This window comes from Oncorhynchus keta, chromosome 18 (assembly GCF_023373465.1).
Source record: "Oncorhynchus keta strain PuntledgeMale-10-30-2019 chromosome 18, Oket_V2, whole genome shotgun sequence".
In the NCBI taxonomy this organism is placed as follows: Eukaryota; Metazoa; Chordata; class Actinopteri; order Salmoniformes; family Salmonidae; genus Oncorhynchus; species Oncorhynchus keta.
In genome coordinates this window covers 40,188,304-40,211,431 of record NC_068438.1, presented here as the reverse complement: position 1 = coordinate 40,211,431, position 23,128 = coordinate 40,188,304, and positions in this window count along the sequence as shown.

Sequence of the window (23,128 nt, the reverse complement as noted above, 5' to 3'; positions counted from 1 at the left end):
TTACCAACATTAACATGGTTGCTCCAGCACTACATACATTAACATGGCTGCTCCAGTATTACCAACATTAACATGGCTGCTCCAGCATTACATACATTAACATGGCTGATCCAGTATTACCAACATTAACATGGCTGCCCCAACACTACATACATTAACATGGCTGCTCCAGTATTACATACATTAACATGGCTGCTCCAGTAATATATATATTAACATGGCTGCTCCAACACTACATACATTAACATGGCTGCTCCAGTATTACATACATTAACATGGCTGCCCCAACACTACATACATTAACATGGCTGCTCCAGCACTACATACATTAACATGGCTGCTCCGGTAATACATACATTAACATGGCTGCTCCAACACTACATACATTAACATGGCTGCTCCAGTATTACATACATTAACATGGCTGCCCCAACACTACATACATAAACATGGCTGCCCCAACACTACATACATTAACATGGCTGCTCCAACACTACATACATTAACATGGCTGCTCCAGCATTACATACATTAACATGGCTGCTCCAGTATTACCAACATTAACATGGTTGCTCCAGCACTACATACATTAACATGGCTGCTCCAGTATTACCAACATTAACATGGCTGCTCCAGCACTACATACATTAACATGGCTGCTCCTGTATTACATACATTAACATGGCTGCTCCAGTATTACCAACATTAACATGGCTGCTCCAGCATTACATACATTAACATGGCTGCTCCAGTATTACATACATTAACATGGCTGCTCCAGCATTACATACATTAACATGGCTGCCCCAACACTACATACATTAACATGGCTGCTCCAGTATTACATACATTAACATGGCTGCCCCAACACTACATACATTAACATGGCTGCCCCAACACTACATACATTAACATGGCTGCTCCAGTATTACATACATTAACATGGCTGCCCCAACACTACATACATTAACATGGCTGCTCCAGTATTACCGACATTAACATGGCTGCTCCAGCATTACATACATTAACATGGCTGCTCCAGTATTACATACATTAACATGGCTGCCCCAACACTACATACATTAACATGGCTGCCCCAACACTACATACATTAACATGGCTGCTCCAGTATTACATACATTAACATGGCTGCCCCAACACTACATACATTAACATGGCTGCTCCAGTATTACCGACATTAACATGGCTGCTCCAGCATTACATACATTAACATGGCTGCCCCAACACTACATACATTAACATGGCTGCTCCAGCACTACATACATTAACATGGCTGCTCCAGCATTGCATACATTAACATGGCTGCTCCAGCATTACATACATTAACATGGCTGCCCCAACACTACATGCATTAACATGGCTGCTCCAGTATTACCAACATTAACATGGTTGCTCCAGCACTACATACATTAACATGGCTGCTCCAGTATTACCAACATTAACATGGTTGCTCCAGCACTACATACATTAACATGGCTGCTCCAGTATTACCAACATTAACATGGCTGCTCCAGCATTACATACATTAACATGGCTGCTCCAGTATTATCAACATTAACATGGCTGCCCCAACACTACATACATTAACATGGCTGCTCCAGTATTACATACATTAACATGGCTGCTCCAGTAATACATACATTAACATGGCTGCTCCAACACTACATACATTAACATGGCTGCTCCAGTATTACATACATTAACATGGCTGCCCCAACACTACATACATTAACATGGCTGCCCCAACACTACATACATTAACATGGCTACCCCAACACTACATACATTAACATGGCTGCTCCAGCACTACATACATTAACATGGCTGCTCCAGTAATACATACATTAACATGGCTGCTCCAACACTACATACATTAACATGGCTGCTCCAGTATTACATACATTAACATGGCTGCCCCAACACTACATACATTAACATGGCTGCCCCAACACTACATACATTAACATGGCTGCTCCAACACTACATACATTAACATGGCTGCTCCAGCATTACATACATTAACATGGCTGCCCCAACACTACATACATTAACATGGCTGCCCCAACACTACATACATTAACATGGCTGCCCCAACACTACATACATTAACATGGCTGCTCCAGTATTACATACATTAACATGGCTGCCCCAACACTACATACATTAACATGGCTGCCCCAACACTACATACATTAACATGGCTGCTCCAGTATTAACAACATTAACATGGTTGCTCCAGCACTACATACATTAACATGGCTGCTCCAGCACTACATACATTAACATGGCTGCTCCAGCACTACATACATTAACATGGCTGCTCCAGCACTACATACATTAACATGGCTGCTCCAGTATTACATACATTAACATGGCTGCTCCAGTATTACATACATTAATATGGCTGCTCCAACACTACATACATTAACATGGCTGCCCCAACACTACATACATTAACATGGCTGCTCCAGTATTACCAACATTAACATGGCTGCTCCAGCACTACATACATTAACATGGCTGCTCCAGCACTACATACATTAACATGGCTGCTCCAGTATTACATACATTAACATGGCTGCTCCAGCACTACATACATTAATGTGGCTGCCCCAACACTACATACATTAACATGGCTGCTCCAGTATTACATACATTAACATGGCTGCTCCAGTATTACCAACATTAACATGGCTGCTCCAGCATTACATACATTAACATGGCTGCTCCAGTATTACATACATTAACATGGTTGCTCCAGGACTACATACATTAACATGGCTACCCCAACACTACATACATTAACATGGCTGCTCCAGTATTACATACATTAACATGGCTGCTCCAGCACTACATACATTAACATGGCTACCCCAACACTACATACATTAACATGGCTACCCCAACACTACATACATTAACATGGCTGCTCCAGCATTACATACATTAACATGGCTGCCCCAACACTACATACATTAACATGGCTGCCCCAACACTACATACATTAACATGGCTGCTCCAGTATTACATACATTAACATGGCTGCTCCAGCACTACATACATTAACATGGCTGCTCCACTATTACATACATTAACATGGCTGCTCCAGTATTACCAACATTAACATGGCTGCTCCAGTATTCCATACATTAATATGGCTGCTCCAGTATTACATACATTAACATGGCTGCTCCAGCACTACATACATTAACATGGCTGCTCCAGCACTACATACATTAACATGGCTGCTCCAGCACTACATACATTAACATGGCTGCCCCAACACTACATACATTAACATGGCTGCTCCAACACTACATACATTATCATGGCTGCCCCAACACTACATACATTAACATGGCTGCTCCAGTATTACATACATTAACATGGCTGCTCCAGCATTACATACATTAACATGGCTGCTCCAGCACTACATACATTAACATGGCTGCTCCAGTATTACATACATTAACATGGCTGCTCCAGTATTACATACAATTAATATGGCTGCTCCAACACTACATACATTAACATGGCTGCCCCAACACTACATACATTAACATGGCTGCTCCAACACTACATACATTATCATGGCTGCCCCAACACTACATACATTAACATGGCTGCTCCAGTATTACATACATTAACATGGCTGCTCCAGCATTACATACATTAACATGGCTGCTCCAGCACTACATACATTAACATGGCTGCTCCAGTATTACATACATTAACATGGCTGCTCCAGTATTACATACAATTAATATGGCTGCTCCAACACTACATACATTAACATGGCTGCCCCAACACTACATACATTAACATGGCTGCTCCAGTATTACCAACATTAACATGGCTGCTCCAGCATTACATACATTAACATGGCTGCTCCAGCACTACATACATTAACATGGCTGCTCCAGTATTACATACATTAACATGGCTGCTCCAGTATTACATACAATTAATATGGCTGCTCCAACACTACATACATTAACATGGCTGCCCCAACACTACATACATTAACATGGCTGCTCCAGTATTACCAACATTAACATGGCTGCTCCAGCATTACATACATTAACATGGCTGCTCCAGTATTACATACATTAACATGGCTGCTACAGTATTACCAACATTAACATGGCTGCTCCAGCACTACATACATTAACATGGCTGCTCCTGTATTACATACATTAACATGGCTGCTCCAGTATTACCAACATTAACATGGCTGCTCCAGCATTACATACATTAACATGGCTGCCCCAACACTACATACATTAACATGGCTGCCCCAACACTACATACATTAACATGGCTGCTCCAACACTACATACATTAACATGGCTGCTCCAGTATTACATACATTAACATGGCTGCTCCAGTATTACCAACATTAACATGGCTGCTCCAGTATTACCAACATTAACATGGCTGCTCCAGTATTACCAACATTAACATGGCTGCTCCAGCACTACATACATTAATGTGGCTGCCCCAACACTACATACATTAACATGGCTGCTCCAGTATTACATACATTAACATGGCTGCTCCAGTATTACCAACATTAACATGGCTGCTCCAGCATTACATACATTAACATGGCTGCTCCAGTATTACATACATTAACATGGTTGCTCCAGCACTACATACATTAACATGGCTACCCCAACACTACATACATTAACATGGCTGCTCCAGTATTACATACATTAACATGGCTGCTCCAGCACTACATACATTAACATGGCTGCTCCAGTATTACATACATTAACATGGCTGCTCCAGTATTACATACATTAACATGGCTGCTCCAGCACTACATACGTCAACATGGCTGCCCCAACACTACATACATTAACATGTCTGCTCCAGTATTACATACATTAACATGGCTGCTCCAGTATTACATACATTAACATGGCTGCTCCAGCACTACATACATTAACATGGCTGCCCCAACACTACATACATTAACATGGCTGCCCCAACACTACATACATTAACATGGCTGCTCCAGTATTACATACATTAACATGGCTGCTCCAGCACTACATACATTAACATGGCTGCTCCAGTATTACATACATTAACATGGCTGCTCCAGTATTACATACATTAACATGGCTGCTCCAGTATTACATACATTAACATGGCTACCCCAACACTACATACATTAACATGGCTGCCCAACACTACATACATTAACATGGCTGCTCCAGCACTACATACATTAACATGGCTGCTCCAGTATTACATACATTAACATGGCTGCTCCAGTATTACCAACATTAACATGGCTGCTCCAGCATTACATACAATAACATGGCTGCTCCAGTATTACATACATTAACATGGCTGCCCCAACACTACATACATTAACATGGCTGCTCCAGTATTACATACATTAACATGGCTGCTCCAGCACTACATACATTAACATGGCTGCTCCAGTATTACATACATTAACATGGCTGCTCCAGTATTACATACATTAACATGGCTGCTCCAGTATTACATACAATAACATGGCTGCTCCAGTATTACATACATTAACATGGCTGCCCCAACACTACATACATTAACATGGCTGCCCAACACTACATACATTAACATGGCTGCTCCAGTATTACATACATTAACATGGCTGCTCCAGTATTACCAACATTAACATGGCTGCTCCAGCATTACATACAATAACATGGCTGCTCCAGTATTACATACATTAACATGGCTGCCCCAACACTACATACATTAACATGGCTGCCCCAACACTACATACAATAACATGGCTGCTCCAGCATTACATACATTAACATGGCTGCTCCAGTATTACATAGATTAACATGGCTGCCCCAACACTACATACATTAACATGGCTGCCCCAACACTACATACATTAATATGGCTGCCCAACACTACATACATTAACATGGCTGCCCCAACACTACATACATTAACATGGCTGCCCAACACTACATACATTAACATGGCTGCCCAACACTACATACATTAATATGGCTGCCCCAACACTACATACATTAACATGGCTGCCCAACACTACATACATTAATATGGCTGCCCCAACACTACATACATTAATATGGCTGCCCCAACACTACATACATTAACATGTATTGGGGCGGCAGGTAGCCTAGTGGTTAAAGCATTGGGCTAGTAACCGAAAGCTGACAAGGTAAAAATCTGTCATTCTGCCCCTGAACAAGGCAGTTAACCCACTGTTCCTAGGCCGTCATTGTAAATAAGAATTTGTTCTTAACTGACTTCATATCATGTTAGCTTGTAGTGACTTCCTCATTTCAGAGTGTATGCAGTGGTCATGTGTGCGATGTTCTCTAAGCACAGTTTCAGAAGCTGACTTCCAGGATTAGAAACAGAGATCCTTGGTCACGTCAGAGCTGGTAACCATCACAGAAACGCTCCAGGGGTCCAGCTCTGTGGAAGAGGTCTCTCTCTCTGTGTGTGTGTGTAGTGCTATGGCAGCAGCATAGTAGCTATAGTTCCTGTTCTTTCTATCCCTCGACATAAGTATTGGATATTTCACCTCTCTCTTCTCCTCGCTTTGCTTTTCTGTCTGTCAGCTAATAAGCAACCAGTGCCTGTTACTGGCCTGACACTGTGTGTGAGTGTGTGTTTATGTAAGTTTGAGAGGAAAACAGTATTCAATCTGTGTTGAAGGCACTTCTGGGAAAGACTGTCTGCTTAATCAACCACATCACAATGTCAAAGATATGGAGTAGAGAGAAAGAACGAGATGGAGGGAGTAAAATGAAGAGAGAGAGGGAGAGGGAGAGAGGGGGAGAGAGGGAGAGAGGGAGAGAGTAAAACGAAGAAAGAGAGGGGGGAGAGGGGGAGAGTAAAACGAATAGAGGGAGAGGGGGAGAGGGAGAGAGTAAAACGAAGAGAGAGAGAGGGGGAGAGTAAAACGAAGAGAGGGGGAGAGGGAGAGAGTAAAACGAAGAGAGAGAGAGGGGGGAGAGGGGAGAGTAAAACGAAGAGAGGGGGAGAGGGAGAGAGTAAAACGAAGAGAGAGAGGGGGGGAGAGGGGGAGAGTAAAACGAAGAGAGGGGGAGAGGGAGAGAGTAAAACGAAGAGAGAGAGGGGGGGAGAGGGGGAGAGTAAAACGAAGAGAGGGGGAGAGGGAGAGAGTAAAACGAAGAGAGAGAGAGGGAGAGAGGGGGAGGATAGAGTCAGTGTTGGGGAAGCAAGAAGGAAGTACCTGCTGTGAGAGCAGCAGCCAGAGCCACATCACATACTGTGACACCAGGCTGGGAACGGAGACATGCCTGCCTGGCTGTGCTGTGCATCACACTGGTTCAAGGCCCGCTCCACCATTCAATTACTTCTAATAGGCCATTCTAGGACCTGCTCTTCCTTGTGCACACTGGAGTAAATTGTAACACAAATTGACTGTCTTTAATAAACACCTATGAAATACTACTCACATTGTTAGCAAGTGTGCAGTTATCTGTGTAGCTCAAGTCAATTAATAATTTTCCTTCAGTTTGCACATGATTGTTTTGTGGGCCTGCCTATTTTGTGTTGGCGCTTCTCGGAGCTCTGCTCATACATGTCGGATCTCTAATACGACCCCTTTTATCCCGGGTTCTGTCATTTTGTCAATTTATTATTTTCCAGAACGAGATCTCTCGGATTGTATACCGATTTGATTGACAAAGGCCTGTGAATATTATGTAGGACTAATGTTATGAGTGTTTCTAGATGTTTGTATAGCCTACATTTTATAAACGTTTCAACCAGTTAGTCAGTTATATGTTTGTTGAGATAATGGTTTTACCCAGTGGGTTTCTTAAGGTATTTCTACTTTGCCAGTGAGCTCTGAAGGGGAGAATATCCATGTGTATTTAAACTGTATTTTGTCCTCACAGTAGGCTACCCATGGCCTAATCTGTTTCCTAAGGCCAAATCCTGGTTTTGGATTATGTTCAGTTGGATATGGCTTTCTTTGTAGAAATACATTTTTGTTCATTGTTTGTTTGTTTTTGTAAGTCCTTTTTGACACTATTATTTAGGTGGTGTCTATGTTCAACTGGCACTATTATTTAGGTGGTGTCTATGTTCAACTGGCACTATTATTTAGGTGGTGTCTATGTTCAACTGGCAGTATTATTTAGGTGGTGTCTATGTTCAACTGGCAGTATTATTTAGGTGGTGTCTATGTTCAACTGGCAGTATTATTTAGGTGGTGTCTATGTTCAACTGGCAGTATTATTTAGGTGGTGTCTATGTTCAACTGGCACTATTATTTAGGTGGTGTCTATGTTCAACTGGCAGTATTATTTAGGTGGTGTCTATGTTCAACTGGCAGTATTATTTAGGTGGTGTCTATGTTCAACTGGCAGTATTATTTAGGCGGTGTCTATGTTCAACTGGCACTATTATTTAGGCGGTGTCTATGTTCAACTGGCACTATTATTTAGGCGGTGTCTATGTTCAACTGGCACTATTATTTAGGCGGTGTCTATGTTCAACTGGCAGTATTATTTAGTCGGTGTCTATGTTCAACTGGCAGTATTATTTAGGCGGTGTCTATGTTCAACTGGCAGTATTATTTAGTCGGTGTCTATGTTCAACTGGCAGTATTATTTAGGTGGTGTCTATGTTCAACTGGCAGTATTATTTAGGCGGTGTCTATGTTCAACTGGCAAAAAATGTATGACAGCAGACGACAGCTCACACACACATTCTCTCTGTGTCAGCCCGCCCTGCAGCGCCTGTGTCCTCAGTGGAAATGGAGCTAGTGACGAGGCCCTCTCTCTGTGTCAGACCAAAGGTCTGCCAGGACACCAGATTTAACACAAACACACACACACACACACACACACACACACACACACTTCCCCAATCCCATTCTCTCTTCCCCAATCCCATTCTCTCTCTTCCCCCAATCCCATTCTCTCTCTTCCCCCAATCCCATTCTCTCTCTTCCTCCAATCCCATTATCTCTCTCTTCCTGCCCCCAATCCCATTCTCTCTCTTCCCCCAATCCCATTATCTCTCTCTTCCTACCCTCAATCCCATTCTCTCTCTTCCCCCAATCCCATTCTCTCTCTCTTCCTGCCCCCAATCCCATTCTCTCTCTTCCCCCAATCCCATTATCTCTCTCATCCAGCCCCCAATCCCATTCTCTCTCTTCCCCCAATCCCATTCTCTCTCTCTTCCTGCCCCCAATCCCATTCTCTCTCTTCCCCCAATCCCATTATCTCTCTCATCCAGCCCCCAATCCCATTCTCTCTCTTCCCCCAATCCCATTATCTCTCTCTTCCTGCCCCCAATCCCATTCTCTCTCTTCCCCCAATCCCATTATCTCTCTTCCCCAATCCCATTATCTCTGTCTGCCCCCAATCCCATTCTCTCTTCCTCTGCCCCCAATCCCATTCTCTCTTCCTCTGCCCCCAATCCCATTCTCTCTCTTCCCCCAATCCCATTATCTCTCTCTTCCTGCCCCCAATCCCATTCTCTCTCTTCCCCCAATCCCATTATCTCTCTTCCCCAATCCCATTATCTCTGTCTGCCCCCAATCCCATTCTCTCTTCCTCTGCCCCCAATCCCATTCTCTCTTCCTCTGCCCCCAATCCCATTCTCTCTCTTCCCCCAATCCCATTATCTCTCTTCCCCAATCCCATTCTCTCTGTCGCCCCCAATTCCATTCTCTCTTCCTCTGCCCCCAATCCCATTCTCTCTTCCTCTGCCCCCAATCCCATTCTCTCTCTTCCCCCAATCCCATTCTCTCTCTCTTCTTGCCCTCAATCCCATTCTCTCTCTTCCCCCAATCCCATTCTCTCTCTCTTCCTGCCCCCAATCCCATTCTCTCTCTTCCCCCAATCCCATTCTCTCTGTTCCCCCAATCCCATTCTCTCTTCCTCTGCCGCCAATCCCATTCTCTCTCTTCCCCCAATCCCATTATCTCTCTTCCCCCAATCTCCCAATCTCTCTCTCTTCCTCTCTCCCTCTTCCCCAATCCCATTCTCTCTTTGTCTGCCCCCAATCCCATTCTCTCTCTTCCCCCAATCCCATTCTCTCTCTTCCCCAATCCCATTCTCCCTTTGTCTGCCCCCAATCCCATTCTCTCTCTTCCCCAATCCCATTCTCTCTTCCCCAATCCCATTCTCTCTCTCTTCCTCTCTGTCTTCCCCCAATCCCATTCTCTCTTCCCCAATCCCATTCTCTCTCTCTCTTCCCCCAATCCCATTCTCTCTTTGTCTTCCCCCAATCCCATTCTCTCTCTCTTCCTCTCTTTGTCTTCCCCCAATCCCATTCTCTCTTTGTCTTCCCCCAATCCCATTCTCTCTCTCTTCCTCTCTTTGTCTTCCCCCAATCCCATTCTCTCTCTCTTCCCCAATCCCATTCTCCCTTTGTCTTCTCCCAATCCCATTCTCTCTCTTCCCCAATCCCATTCTCCCTTTGTCTTTCCCCAATCCCATTCTCTCTCCAATCCCATTCTCTCTGTCTTCCCCCAATCCCATTCTCTCTCTCTCTTCCCCAAATCCCCTTCTCTCTCTCTTCCCCCAATCCCCTTCTCTCTCCAATCCCCTTCTCTCTCCAATCCCATTCTCTCTCCAATCCCATTCTCCCTTTGTCTTCCCCCAATCCCATTCTCTCTCCATTCCCATTCTCTCTTTGTCTGCCCCCAATCCCATTCGCTTCCTCTTTGTCTGCCCCAATCCCTTTCTGTCTCTCTTTCTCTGCCATCCATCTTTGTCTCAATCTGATGTATGAAGACCACAATGGAAATAAGCATCTATTTCTTGTTTTTTTCCCTCAAATGTATTTGATCCTTTATTTAACGAGGCAAGTCAGTTAAGAATAAATTCTTATTTACAATGACGGCCTACCCCGGCCACAACCTAACCCGGACGATGCTGGGCCAATTGTGCGTCGCCCTATGGGACCCCCAATCATGGCCAGTTGTGATACAACCTGGAATCAAGACAGGGTTTGTAGTGACGCCTCTCGCACTGAGATGCGGTGTCTTAGACCGCTGCGTCACTCGGGGGCCCACAATGTGTATGTGCAGTATAATGTATGAGAGTCAAGGGTAGTGCTGTTGCGGTCATGAAATTTTGTCAGTCGGTGATTATTAAGAAAATCACTGCCGGTCTCATGGTAATTGACCATTAATTAACATTAACACATTTAGCATCTACTGTCTTCAAAAAGACTATAAATAAATAATCCATAATAAATCCATTATTTATTTTAGACACGTTTAAAGAAACATGATATGAACAAGATGTAGTCTATTTCAGAAGAACAGAATAGCATACTCTGAGTTGTCCTTATGTTACATCCTGATCTGGGTATGCCATATGGCTGTAGGCTACACTAGTTCACTTAGCAGACAAGATTTGCTTAGAATTCCGTTGCATTATTTAATATTAGTTTATAGTATGAAGAATACAATTCAACATAGCTGAATGAAAGAGAAAGGATAATTTCTCCAAGCAATTTGAGGCAGTGCGCACATGCAGCTGTTAACAAAGAAACAGGTATTCCTATAAACTTAAATTAGAGTTATTAATGCAACTTTAGTTATGATATAAATGTTGGGCTATATGTTTAGATTTTTAATGGGACTAATAATGATTTGAGTTGCATGAATGGCATGAGCTCTGCTTTGTTTCTTGTGCAGGCTGTACACACTTCATCAGTCTCTCATTCACAATTTGACAAGTACTTGGGCTGCATATAATAATGTTAATTCCCTTCTCCCGGCTGCGTGTGGAAGCACATCTCACTCACATGGCTCTCCGTCATGTGATCGGGTCTTTCTAACAGGCTACAAGTGAAGACAGACACGTCAGGGATGCAACTGAGCATATCCTTATCTAATTCCGAGGTGCATATTGAAGATATTGGAAGAACCATCCACATTTACTTTATCAGCCAACAAGACGAGTAGGCCTAATGAACAGCCAAAGCACTAGCCTAAGTCAATCTACTAACCCCCATAGTACAAAAGTCAATCTATTATATTCTGTGTGAGAAATAAATATTCCAAACATAGTCTGGGACAGTTGTGGGATGGGATAGATCAAAAATTAATAGAAAGATGATGGGATCCTCCTCTTTTTAGTAGAGTCCATCACTCTGTTTTCTCACAATTTCATAGCCTACAGAAATGTTGCGCAACATGAGCTCATGGGCTCTAATGAAGTGTTTGATTAGAATTTCGATTACATTTGCATTTGATGTCAGAGTGATTAGAGGTACAATAGAGTATTGAGTACCAGGCAGTTAGCAAGTTTGGTAGGCTACTAATGATCAGCAGCATCAGAGCTTGGAGAAGCCTAATTACCGTGACTAAGCGGTCATGTGGAATTTAACTGCCATCATGACCACCGGTGTGGCATTAATACGGTCACTGTAACAGCCCTAGTCAAGGGTCTCTGAGGAGGACGATCTGCTTCTACAGTACACTCACACTATCCCTCCATCCCCTAAGTGACAAGGCACACAGTGTGTGTGTGTGTGTGTGTGTGTGTGTGTGTGTGTGTGTGTCAAATCAAATTGTATTTATCACATACATATGTTTAGCAGATGTTATTGTGGGTGTAGCGAAATGCTTGTGCTTCTAGTTCTGACAGTGCAGTAATATCAAACAAGTAATCTAACAATTTCACAACATATACCCAATACACACAAATCTAAGTAAGGAATGGAATTAAGAATGTATAAATATATGGATAAGAAATGTCAGAGCAGCATAGACTAAGATACAGTAGAATAGTATAGAATACAGTATATACCAATGAGATGAGTAATGCAGGATATGTTAACATTATTAAAGTGACTAGTGTTCCATTTATTACTGTAGTCAATGATTTCAAGTCTGTAAGTAGGCAGCAGCCTCTCTGTTAGTGAAGGCTGTTTAACAGTCTGATGGCCTTCAGACAGAAGCTGTTTTTCAGTCTCTTGGTCCCATTTTTGATGCACCTGTACTTGACCTCGCCTTCTGGACAATAGCGGGGTAAACAGGCAGGGGATTGGGTGGTTGTTGTCCTTGATGATCTTTTTAGCCTTCCTGTGACATCGGTGGTGTAGGTGTCCTGGAGGGCAGGTAGTTTCCCCCGGTGAGTGTATGTGTGTTCAGAAGGCTAGACTACATCTTGTTCATATCATGTTTCTTTAAACGTGTCTAAAATAAACTGACTGAACAACAGGAATTAGAGGATGATATCAGACCACTCTGTTTATCCTGCGCTGAAATACTTCTAAAGCAGACACACACACAGAGAGAGAGAGAGATGAGGGAGTGGTTCTCCACCTTTCTCACCACCCCCCTTGCCTTAATTTGGGTCAGTCACAGAGGTCAAGTCTACTCCCTCTCTCCAGCGCTCGCAACTGGTTTACGAACCACTGGTCCTCACTACCATCAATACGCACACCTGGCACTATCGTTACGCGCACCTGCGCCTCATTGAGACACTCCTGGCACTATCGTTACGCGCACCCGGCACTATCGTTACGCGCACCCGGCACTATCGTTACGCGCACCCGGCACTATCGTTACGCGCACCCGGCACTATCGTTACGCGGACCCCGCACTATCGTTACGCGCACCCCGGCACTATCGTTACGCGGACCCGGTACTATCGTTACGCGGACCCGGTACTATCGTTACGCGCACCCCAGCACTATCGTTACGCGGACCCGGCACTATCGTTACGCGCACCCGGCACTATCGTTACGCGCACCCGGCACTATCGTTACGCGCACCCGGCACTATCGTTACGCGCACCCGGCACTATCGTTACGCGCACCCGGCACTATCGTTACGCGCACCCGGCACTATCGTTACGCGCACCCGGCACTATCGTTACGCGCACCTGTGCCTCATTATGAGACACACCTGGACTCCATCACTTCACTGATTACCTCGCCTATATCTGTCCCTCCCCTAGTTTCATTCCCCAGGCAGTATTGGCTGTGTTTCATGTCTAGACTCTTGGTTTGTATCGGTCCTTGTTTTATTGTATTATTAAAGTCACCAGCTGCTTCTCGACTCCCGGCGTCTTCATTACAGGTCAGGTATTCTGCCACTGTGTACTCTCTGTTTAGGGTCAAATAGCATTCTAGTTTGCTCTTTTTAAAAAATATATGTTTTATTTTTTCCAATGTGTCATAATTATTTTTGTTTTCTCATGATTTGGTTGGGTCTAATTGTGTTGCTGTCCTGGGGCTCTGTGGGGTGCCCCAGGACCAGTTTGCTTAGGGGACCCTTCTCCAGGTTAATATCTCTGTAGGTGATGGCTTTGTTATGGAAGGTTTGGGCATTGCTTCCTTTTTAGGTTGTAGAATTGAAGGACTCTTTTCTGGATTTTGATAAGTAGCTCTGCATGCAATAGTGCTATGTTGTACAGATGGTGTATTTTGCAGGGTCTGAATTTGGTGTTTAATTTTTTTAATAAAAAATCTAAGATCTTGGTTGGTGAGTGAACCCCAGACCTCACAACCATAGCTGGCAATGGGTTCTATAACTGATTATACGTATGTTTAGTCAAATCCTAATTAGGAGGTCACATTTTGTTCCTTTTGATTGCATAGAAGGTCCTTGTCTCTCAGATCGTTCACAACTTTCTGGACGCTATCTGTGGTGCTGATGTTTGGGCCGAGGTATGTATAGTTTTTCATGTGCTTTAGGGGAATAGTGTCTAGATGGTATTTGTGGTCCGGATAACTAGATCTTTTTTGAAACACTATTTTTGTATTTTACTAAGATTCACTGTCAGGACACAGTTCTGACACTCCATGCAGAAGATCTAGCTGCTGTAGGTCATCCATGGTTGGTGACAGAATCACCAGATCATCAGAAAACAGTAGACATTTGACTTCAGATTCTAGTAGGGTGAGGCCGGGTGCTGCAGACTTTTCTAGTGCCCTCACCAATTAATTGATAAATACATTGAAGGTGAGGCTTAAGCTGTATAGCAGACCCTCCAAATAGAGTCGAAAGCTTCTTTTTTTTGTAGTTTTAAATCAATGAAACATACGGAGACTTTGCTTTAGTTTGTCAAAATAATGTTTTTAACCTTTATTTAACTAGTCAAGTCAGTTATGAACAAATTCTTATTTTCAATGACTGCCTAGGAACAGTGGGTTAACTGCCTGTTCACCTTGTCCGCCTCTTGGATTTGAACTTACAACCTTCCGGTTACTAGTCCAACGCTCTAACCACTAGGCTACCCTGCCGCCCCAACTGAGTTAGGGTGTGCAGGGTGACTGGTCTGCTGTACTGTAATTTAATAAAGCCAACTTGACATTTGCTCAGTACATTGTTTTCACTGAAGCAATGTAGGTGTCTGTTGTTAATGATAATGCAAAGGATTCCCGCTCTCTCGGCACATAATCATTTAACACAACCGAAACCATTATTCTAAAAGCCACCATTTGTCTGGATCCACAAGTGTCCCCAGGCTGTCACAGAGCCCGTGGACTTGGGGGTATGACAGTCTGCTGTGAGTTTGTGGAATGTAATGTTCTCCTTCTCCCAAAATGCACCACACAGAACAGACATAACAAGAACAGGAAATAATTGGCATAGAAATAGCTTTCTCCTCAGCTTGACACACTGTCACATTGGCGGGAGAGAGGGCTGCTAGGTGGGTGCGTGAAAAGACAGGAGTACGCTTAACGTCGAACGTTACGAGGTGTGTGTGTGTACGAGAGTGAGAGGAAGCAGGAGTGGTGCTGAGGGGAAATCTGAGCCCAATCTCAACCTTACATTCTCAGATAAAAGTTGCTCTCTAGAACTTAAAAGGCTTCTTTGACTGTTCCCATAGGTTAACACTTGAAGAACCCTTTTTGGTTCAAGCTAGAACCCTTTGGGGTTCCATGTAAAACCCATTCCAGACTTCTACATGGAACCAAAAAGGGTTCTTCTGAGGAAAGCCGAAGAACCCTTTTTTTCCTAAGTGTCTCTTCAACTAAGAGTCTTTATCAGAATATTTATTTCTATGCATTCTGCTTCATACAGAACATAGCTGTTTTCTTCCTGAGCTACATGGCCATTTTCTTCCTGAGCTACATAGCTGTTTTCTTCCTGAGCTACATAGCCGTTTTCTTCCTGAGCTACATAGCTGTTTTCTTCCTGAGCTACATAGCTGTTTTCTTCCTGAGCTACATAGCCGTTTTCTTCCTGTGCTACATAGCCGTTTTCTTCCTGAGCTACATAGCCGTTTTCTTCCTGAGCTACATAGCCGTTTTCTTCCTGTGCTACATAGCCGTTTTCTTCCTGAGCTACATAGCCGTTTTCTTCCTGAGCTACATAGCCGTTTTCTTCCTGAGCTACATAGCCGTTTTCTTCCTGAGCTACATAGCCGTTTTCTTCCTGAGCTACATAGCCGTTTTCTTCCTGAGCTACATAGCCGTTTTCTTCCTGAGCTACATAGCTGGACAGACATTGTTACAATCTGTACTACAGTAGATCTTTAACATATTTACAGTAAACATTACACTCACAAAAGAATAGTCATTTCAAAAGTCATGTCAACAGTGTTGTAACAATATTTTTTATTTAAATCAGGGAAGTTGACTGAGAACATTCTCATTTACAGCAATGACCTGGGGAATAGTTACAGGGGAGAGGAGGGGGATGAATGAGCCAATTGTAAACTGGGGATTATAAGGTGATGGTTTGAGGGCCGGATTGGGCATTTAGCCAGGACACCAGGGTTAACACCCCTTCTCTTACGATAAGTACCATGGGATCTTTAATGACCTCAGAGAGTCAGGACACCAGGGTTAACACCCCTACTCTTACGATAAGTACCATGGGATCTTTAATGACCTTCGAGTCAAGACACCCGTTTAACGTCCCATCCGAAAGATGGCACCCTACACAGGGCAGTGTCCCCAATCACTGCCCCGGGGCATTGGGAGGTTTTTTAGACCAGAGGAAAGAGAGCCTCCAACACCACTTTCAGCAGCATCATGCAGGGTGGTAAGCTAATGATTAAAGACAAAAGTGAAAATAAATATGGGTTGTATTTAATTGGTGTTTGTTCTTTTCTTGTGGCAACAGTTCATAAACATTACTGCTGTGGTATTTCACCTATGATCATACATTTGGCAGGAAGTTAGGAAGTGCAGCACAGTTTCCACATGTTGTGGGCCTACGGCGGTCTTTTTCAACAGCAAGGCTATGCTCACTGAGTCTGTGTACATAGTCAACGCCTTTTTCAACAGCAAGGCTATGCTCACCGAGTCTGTGTACATAGTCAATGCCTTTTTCAACAGCAAGGCTATGCTCACCGAGTCTGTGTACATAGTCAATGCCTTTTTCAACAGCAAGGCTATGCTCACTGAGTCTGTGTACATAGTCAATGCCTTTTTCAACAGCAAGGCTATGCTCACCGAGTCTGTGTACATAGTCAATGCCTTTTTCAACAGCAAGGCTATGCTCACTGAGTCTGTGTACATAGTCAATGCCTTTTTCAACAGCAAGGCTATGCTCACTGAGTCTGTGTACATAGTCAATGCCTTTTTCAACAGCAAGGCTATGCTCACTGAGTCTGTGTACATAGTCAATGCCTTTTTCAACAGCAAGGCTATGCTCACCGAGTCTGTGTACATAGTCAATGCCTTTTTCAACAGCAAGGCTATGCTCACTGAGTCTGTGTACATAGTCAATGCCTTTTTCAACAGCAAGGCTATGCTCACCGAGTCTGTGTACATAGTCAATGCCTTTTTCAACAGCAAGGCTATGCTCACCGAGTCTGTGTACATAGTCAATGCCTTTTTCAACAGCAAGGCTATGCTCACTGAGTCTGTGTACATAGTCAATGCCTTTTTCAACAGCAAGGCTATGCTCACTGAGTCTGTGTACATAGTCAATGCCTTTTTCAACAGCAAGGCTATGCTCACTGAGTCTGTGTACACAGTCAATGCCTTTTTCAACAGCAAGGCTATGCTCACTGAGTCTGTGTACATAGTCAATGCCTTTTTCAACAGCAAGGCTATGCTCACTGAGTCTGTGTACATAGTCAACGCCTTAATTCTCTTGTCAGTCACAGTGGTCAAATCAAGTATTCTGCCACTGTGTACTCTCTGTTTAGGGCCAAATAGTGTTCCAGTTTTATTTTTTTCAACCTTCCAAAACAAAGCCATCACCTACAGAGAAATTAACATAGAGAAGAGTCCCCTAAGCAAGCTGAAACACAATTAGTCCAAACCAAAAGATTTCTCTGTAGGTGATGGCTTTTATGGAAGGTTTGGGAATCGCTTCCTTTTAGTTGGTAGTAGAATTTAACGGCTCTTTTCTGGTTTTTGATCATTAGTGGGTATTGGCCTAGTTCTGCTCTGCATGCAGAAGATCTAGGTGCTGCTGTAGGTCATCCTTGGTTGGGACAGGAGCACCAGATCATCAGCAAACAGTAGACATTTGACTTCCGATTCTAGTAGGGTGAGGCCAGGTGCTGCTGAATGTTCTTGTGCCCTCGCCAATTCGTAATTATATGTTGAGGGTGGTGCTTAAACTGCATCCCTGTCTCACCCCCGGCCCTGTGGAAAGAAATGTTTGTTTTGTGCCCATTTTAACCGCACACTTGTTTGTGTACATGGATGTTGTGTTTTCCCCCCAACACCACTTGACATCCATTTGTATAGCAGACCCTCATGCCAAATTGAGTCAAAAGATTTTGAAATCAACATGAGAAGACTTTGCCTTTGTTTGTCAATGGTGAACACGTGGTCTGTCGTACGGTAATTTGGTAAAAAGCCAATTTCACATTGTTTTCACAGAGGAAAAAGTATGATTCTGCTGTTTGTAAAATTCCTCTGTATTATCAAGGTTGCTGTTGACGCATATCTCCGAAAGTTATTTTTGGTGTCAAATTTGTCTCAACTTTCGTGGATTGTTTCTCAACATGTATTTGCTCTGGTTATAATTTTAAAAGGCTAAAGTGTTGCATCATCCCTCTTCTCGCTGATACGTGCGCACACACACACACACACACACACACACACACACACACACACACACACACACACACACACACACACACACACACACACACACACACACACACACACACACACACACACACACACACACACACACACACACACAATTGTCATGCATTCATGCATGTGACACATCGTAGGGTCTCTCAGCAGGATGAAAGAGACGGTCATGACTCGCACTAAAAAACACCTGCTAATTGAATAAACTGAAATCTTCTCCATCAGGATGAGAGACAATAAGAGAAAGAGGGAGAGTAAGCGTTAGGGAGAAGAGAGGTGACACGGAGGCTTTTACCCCAGCAGAGGAACACTAATGAGAGAGCAGACTGGCCTGCATGATCCCGTTGGTGTATGATATATAGGTGGGGAGACCATCATTAGTCTTGTCTACCAACCGTGTATCTACACATAGTTTGGGCCGTTTATCTGCTAAAGGAGAGAACACCTACAAGTTCCTAGAGCCTGTCAGTTGGAGCAATGATTACTGTCAGTACATGCTAGTCACACGCACAAACACATGCTTCAGTCAGAGACTGGCAGACTGACCTTCAGGCAGAGAGAGGCAGACTGACCTTCAGTCAGAGAGAGGCAGACTGACCTTCAGTCAGAGAGAGGCAGACTGACCTTCAGTCAGAGAGAGGCAGACTGACCTTCAGTCAGAGAGAGGCAGACTGACCTTCAGTCAGAGAGAGGCAGACTGACCTTCAGTCAGAGAGAGGCAGACTGACCTTCAGTCAGAGAGAGGCAGACTGACCTTCAGTCAGAGAGAGGCATGCTGACCTTCAGTCAGAGAGAGGCATGCTGACCTTCAGTCAGAGAGAGGCATGCTGACCTTCAGTCAGAGAGAGGCATGCTGACCTTCAGTCAGAGAGAGGCATGCTGACCTTCAGTCAGAGAGAGGCATGCTGACCTTCAGTCAGAGAGAGGCATGCTGACCTTCAGTCAGAGAGAGGCATGCTGACCTTCAGTCAGAGAGAGGCATGCTGACCTTCAGTCAGAGAGGCATGCTGACCTTCAGTCAGAGAGAGGCAGACTGACCTTCAGTCAGAGAGAGGCAGACTGACCTTCAGTCAGAGAGAGGCAGACTGACCTTCAGTCAGAGAGAGGCAGACTGACCTTCAGTCAGAGAGAGGCAGACTGACCTTCAGTCAGAGAGAGGCAGACTGACCTTCAGTCAGAGAGAGGCAGACTGACCTTCAGTCAGAGAGGCAGACTGACCTTCAGTCAGAGAGGCAGACTGACCTTCAGTCAGAGAGGCAGACTGACCTTCAGTCAGAGAGGCAGACTGACCTTCAGTCAGAGAGGCAGACTGACCTTCAGTCAGAGAGGCAGACTGACCTTCAGTCAGAGAGGCAGACTGACCTTCAGTCAGAGAGGCAGACTGACCTTCAGTCAGAGAGGCAGACTGACCTTCAGTCAGAGAGGCAGACTGACCTTCAGTCAGAGAGGCAGACTAACCTTCAGTCAAAGAGAGGCAGACTAACCTTCAGTCAAAGAGAGGCAGACTGACCTTCAGCATTTTTAGCATGACTCATCTCTCATTAGACCGGTCTCCTCGGCTCCCCTCTCCTTCCCTCCACTCTCTCTTTTCCCTTCATCACATGTACAGTACATTTACATTTGTCATTTTAGCAGATGCTTTTATTCAGAGCTACTTGCAGTAAATGAGGGGGGAAAATAATCCTTAACAAAACGGCAATCAGCAAATCAGTGCTATTAAGGATAAGTGTTAGTGCAACACAAAGGAATGAGTCCGGTCCACTGAACCATTCAGTTACAGACAGGCAGAGTGGAACTAAACAAGCTGTTCCCTCTAAACCCCAGAAAGTGAAAATGACTTCTCTCACCTCTCCTTTAGTGCCTGCTGAACGGATCAGTTACACAACCCGGAGCAAAGTGAGTCTGCAGATAAAGTGGAGAGCTGGAGGGAAGGGTTGCCATGGGGATGGCTTTCTGAAGAGCTCTTTCTGAAGAGCTGTAATTGGTGATGGGTGGGTGGCGGGGTCAGTCAGACAACCTGGCGAGACACGACTCACACTTAGCGAAACACGACTCACACGGGACTTTGAATCAGTCAGTTTTGGCCGGTCTACAGTGTCCTCTGTGCCCATCTCTACTCCCACCCCGTCTCTTCATTCTCTGCTGAAGAAGAATGGCTCATCGCTAGGTAGGACAAGGTGTTTTAATCAGAGCTATTGAAGGTGTTCTTTTCTCCAGCTGAGACATGATACTGTACTGTGTGTGTTCTGCTTTATGGACATGATCAGCCTGGAACAGGTTTACCCATCTCTGGAACAGTTTACCCATCTCTGGAACAGGTTTATCCATCTCTGGAACAGGTTTACCCATCTCTGGAACAGGTTTACCCATCTCTGGAACAGGTTTATCCATCTCTGGCACAGGTTTATCCATCTCTGGAACAGGTTTATCCATCTCTGGAACAGGTTTATCCATCTCTGGAACAGGTTTATCCATCTCTGGCACAGGTTTATCCATCTCTGGAACAGGTTTACCCATCTCTGGAACAGGTTTACCCATCTCTGGAACAGGTTTACCCATCTCTGGAACAGGTTTACCCATCTCTGGAACAGTTTACCCATCTCTGGAACAGGTTTACCCATCTCTGGAACAGGTTTACCCATCTCTGGAACAGTTTACCCATCTCTGGAACAGTTTATCCATCTCTGGAACAGACACGGTGTAGGTTTATCCATCTCTGGAACAGGTTTACCCATCTCTGGAACAGGTTTACACATCTCTGGAACAGACACGGTGTAGGTTTACCCACCTCTGGAACAGGTTTACCCATCTCTGGAACAAGTTTACCCACCTCTGGAACAAGTTTACCCACCTCTGGAACAAGTTTACCCACCTCTGGAACAGGTTTACCCATCTCTGGAACAGGTTTATCCATCTCTGGCACAGGTTTATCCATCTCTGGAACAGGTTTACCCATCTCTGGAACAAGTTTACCCACCTCTGGAACAAGTTTACCCATCTCTGGAACAAGTTTACCCACCTCTGGAACAGGTTTACCCATCTCTGGAACAGACACGGTGTAGGTTTATCCATCTCTGGAACAGGTTTATCCATCTCTGGCACAGGTTTACCCATCTCTGGAACAGGTTTATCCATCTCTGGAACAAGTTTACCCACCTCTGGAACAGGTTTACCCATCTCTGGAACAAGTTTACCCACCTCTGGAACAGGTTTACCCATCTCTGGAACAGACACGGTGTAGGTTTATCCATCTCTGGAACAGGTTTATCCATCTCTGGCACAGGTTTATCCATCTCTGGAACAGGTTTATCCATCTCTGGAACAGGTTTATCCATCTCTGGAACAAGTTTACCCACCTCTGGAACAGGTTTACCCATCTCTGGAACAGGTTTACCCATCTCTGGAACAGGTTTATCCATCTCTGGAACAGGTTTATCCATCTCTGGAACAGGTTTATCCATCTCTGGAACAAGTTTACCCACCTCTGGAACAGGTTTACCCATCTCTGGAACAGGTTTACCCATCTCTGGAACAGGTTTATCCATCTCTGGAACAGGTTTATCCATCTCTGGAACAGGTTTATCCATCTCTGGAACAGGTTTATCCATCTCTGGAACAGACACGGTGTAGGTTTATCCATCTCTGGAACAGGTTTATCCATCTCTGGAACAGGTTTATCCATCTCTGGAACAGACACGGTGTAGGTTTATCCATCTCTGGAACAGGTTTATCCATCTCTGGAACAGACACGGTGTAGGTTTATCCATCTCTGGAACAGGTTTATCCATCTCTGGAACAGGTTTATCCATCTCTGGAACAGACACGGTGTAGGTTTATCCATCTCTGGAACAGGTTTATCCATCTCTGGAACAGGTTTATCCATCTCTGGAACAGGTTTATCCATCTCTGGAACAGATTAACCCATCTCTGGAACAGGTTTATCCATCTCTGGAACAGATTTATCCATCTCTGGAACAGGTTTATCCATCTCTGGAACAGGTTTATCCATCTCTGGAACAGGTTTATCCATCTCTGGAACAGATTTATCCATCTCTGGAACAGACACCGTGTAGGTTTATCCATCTCTGGAACAGGT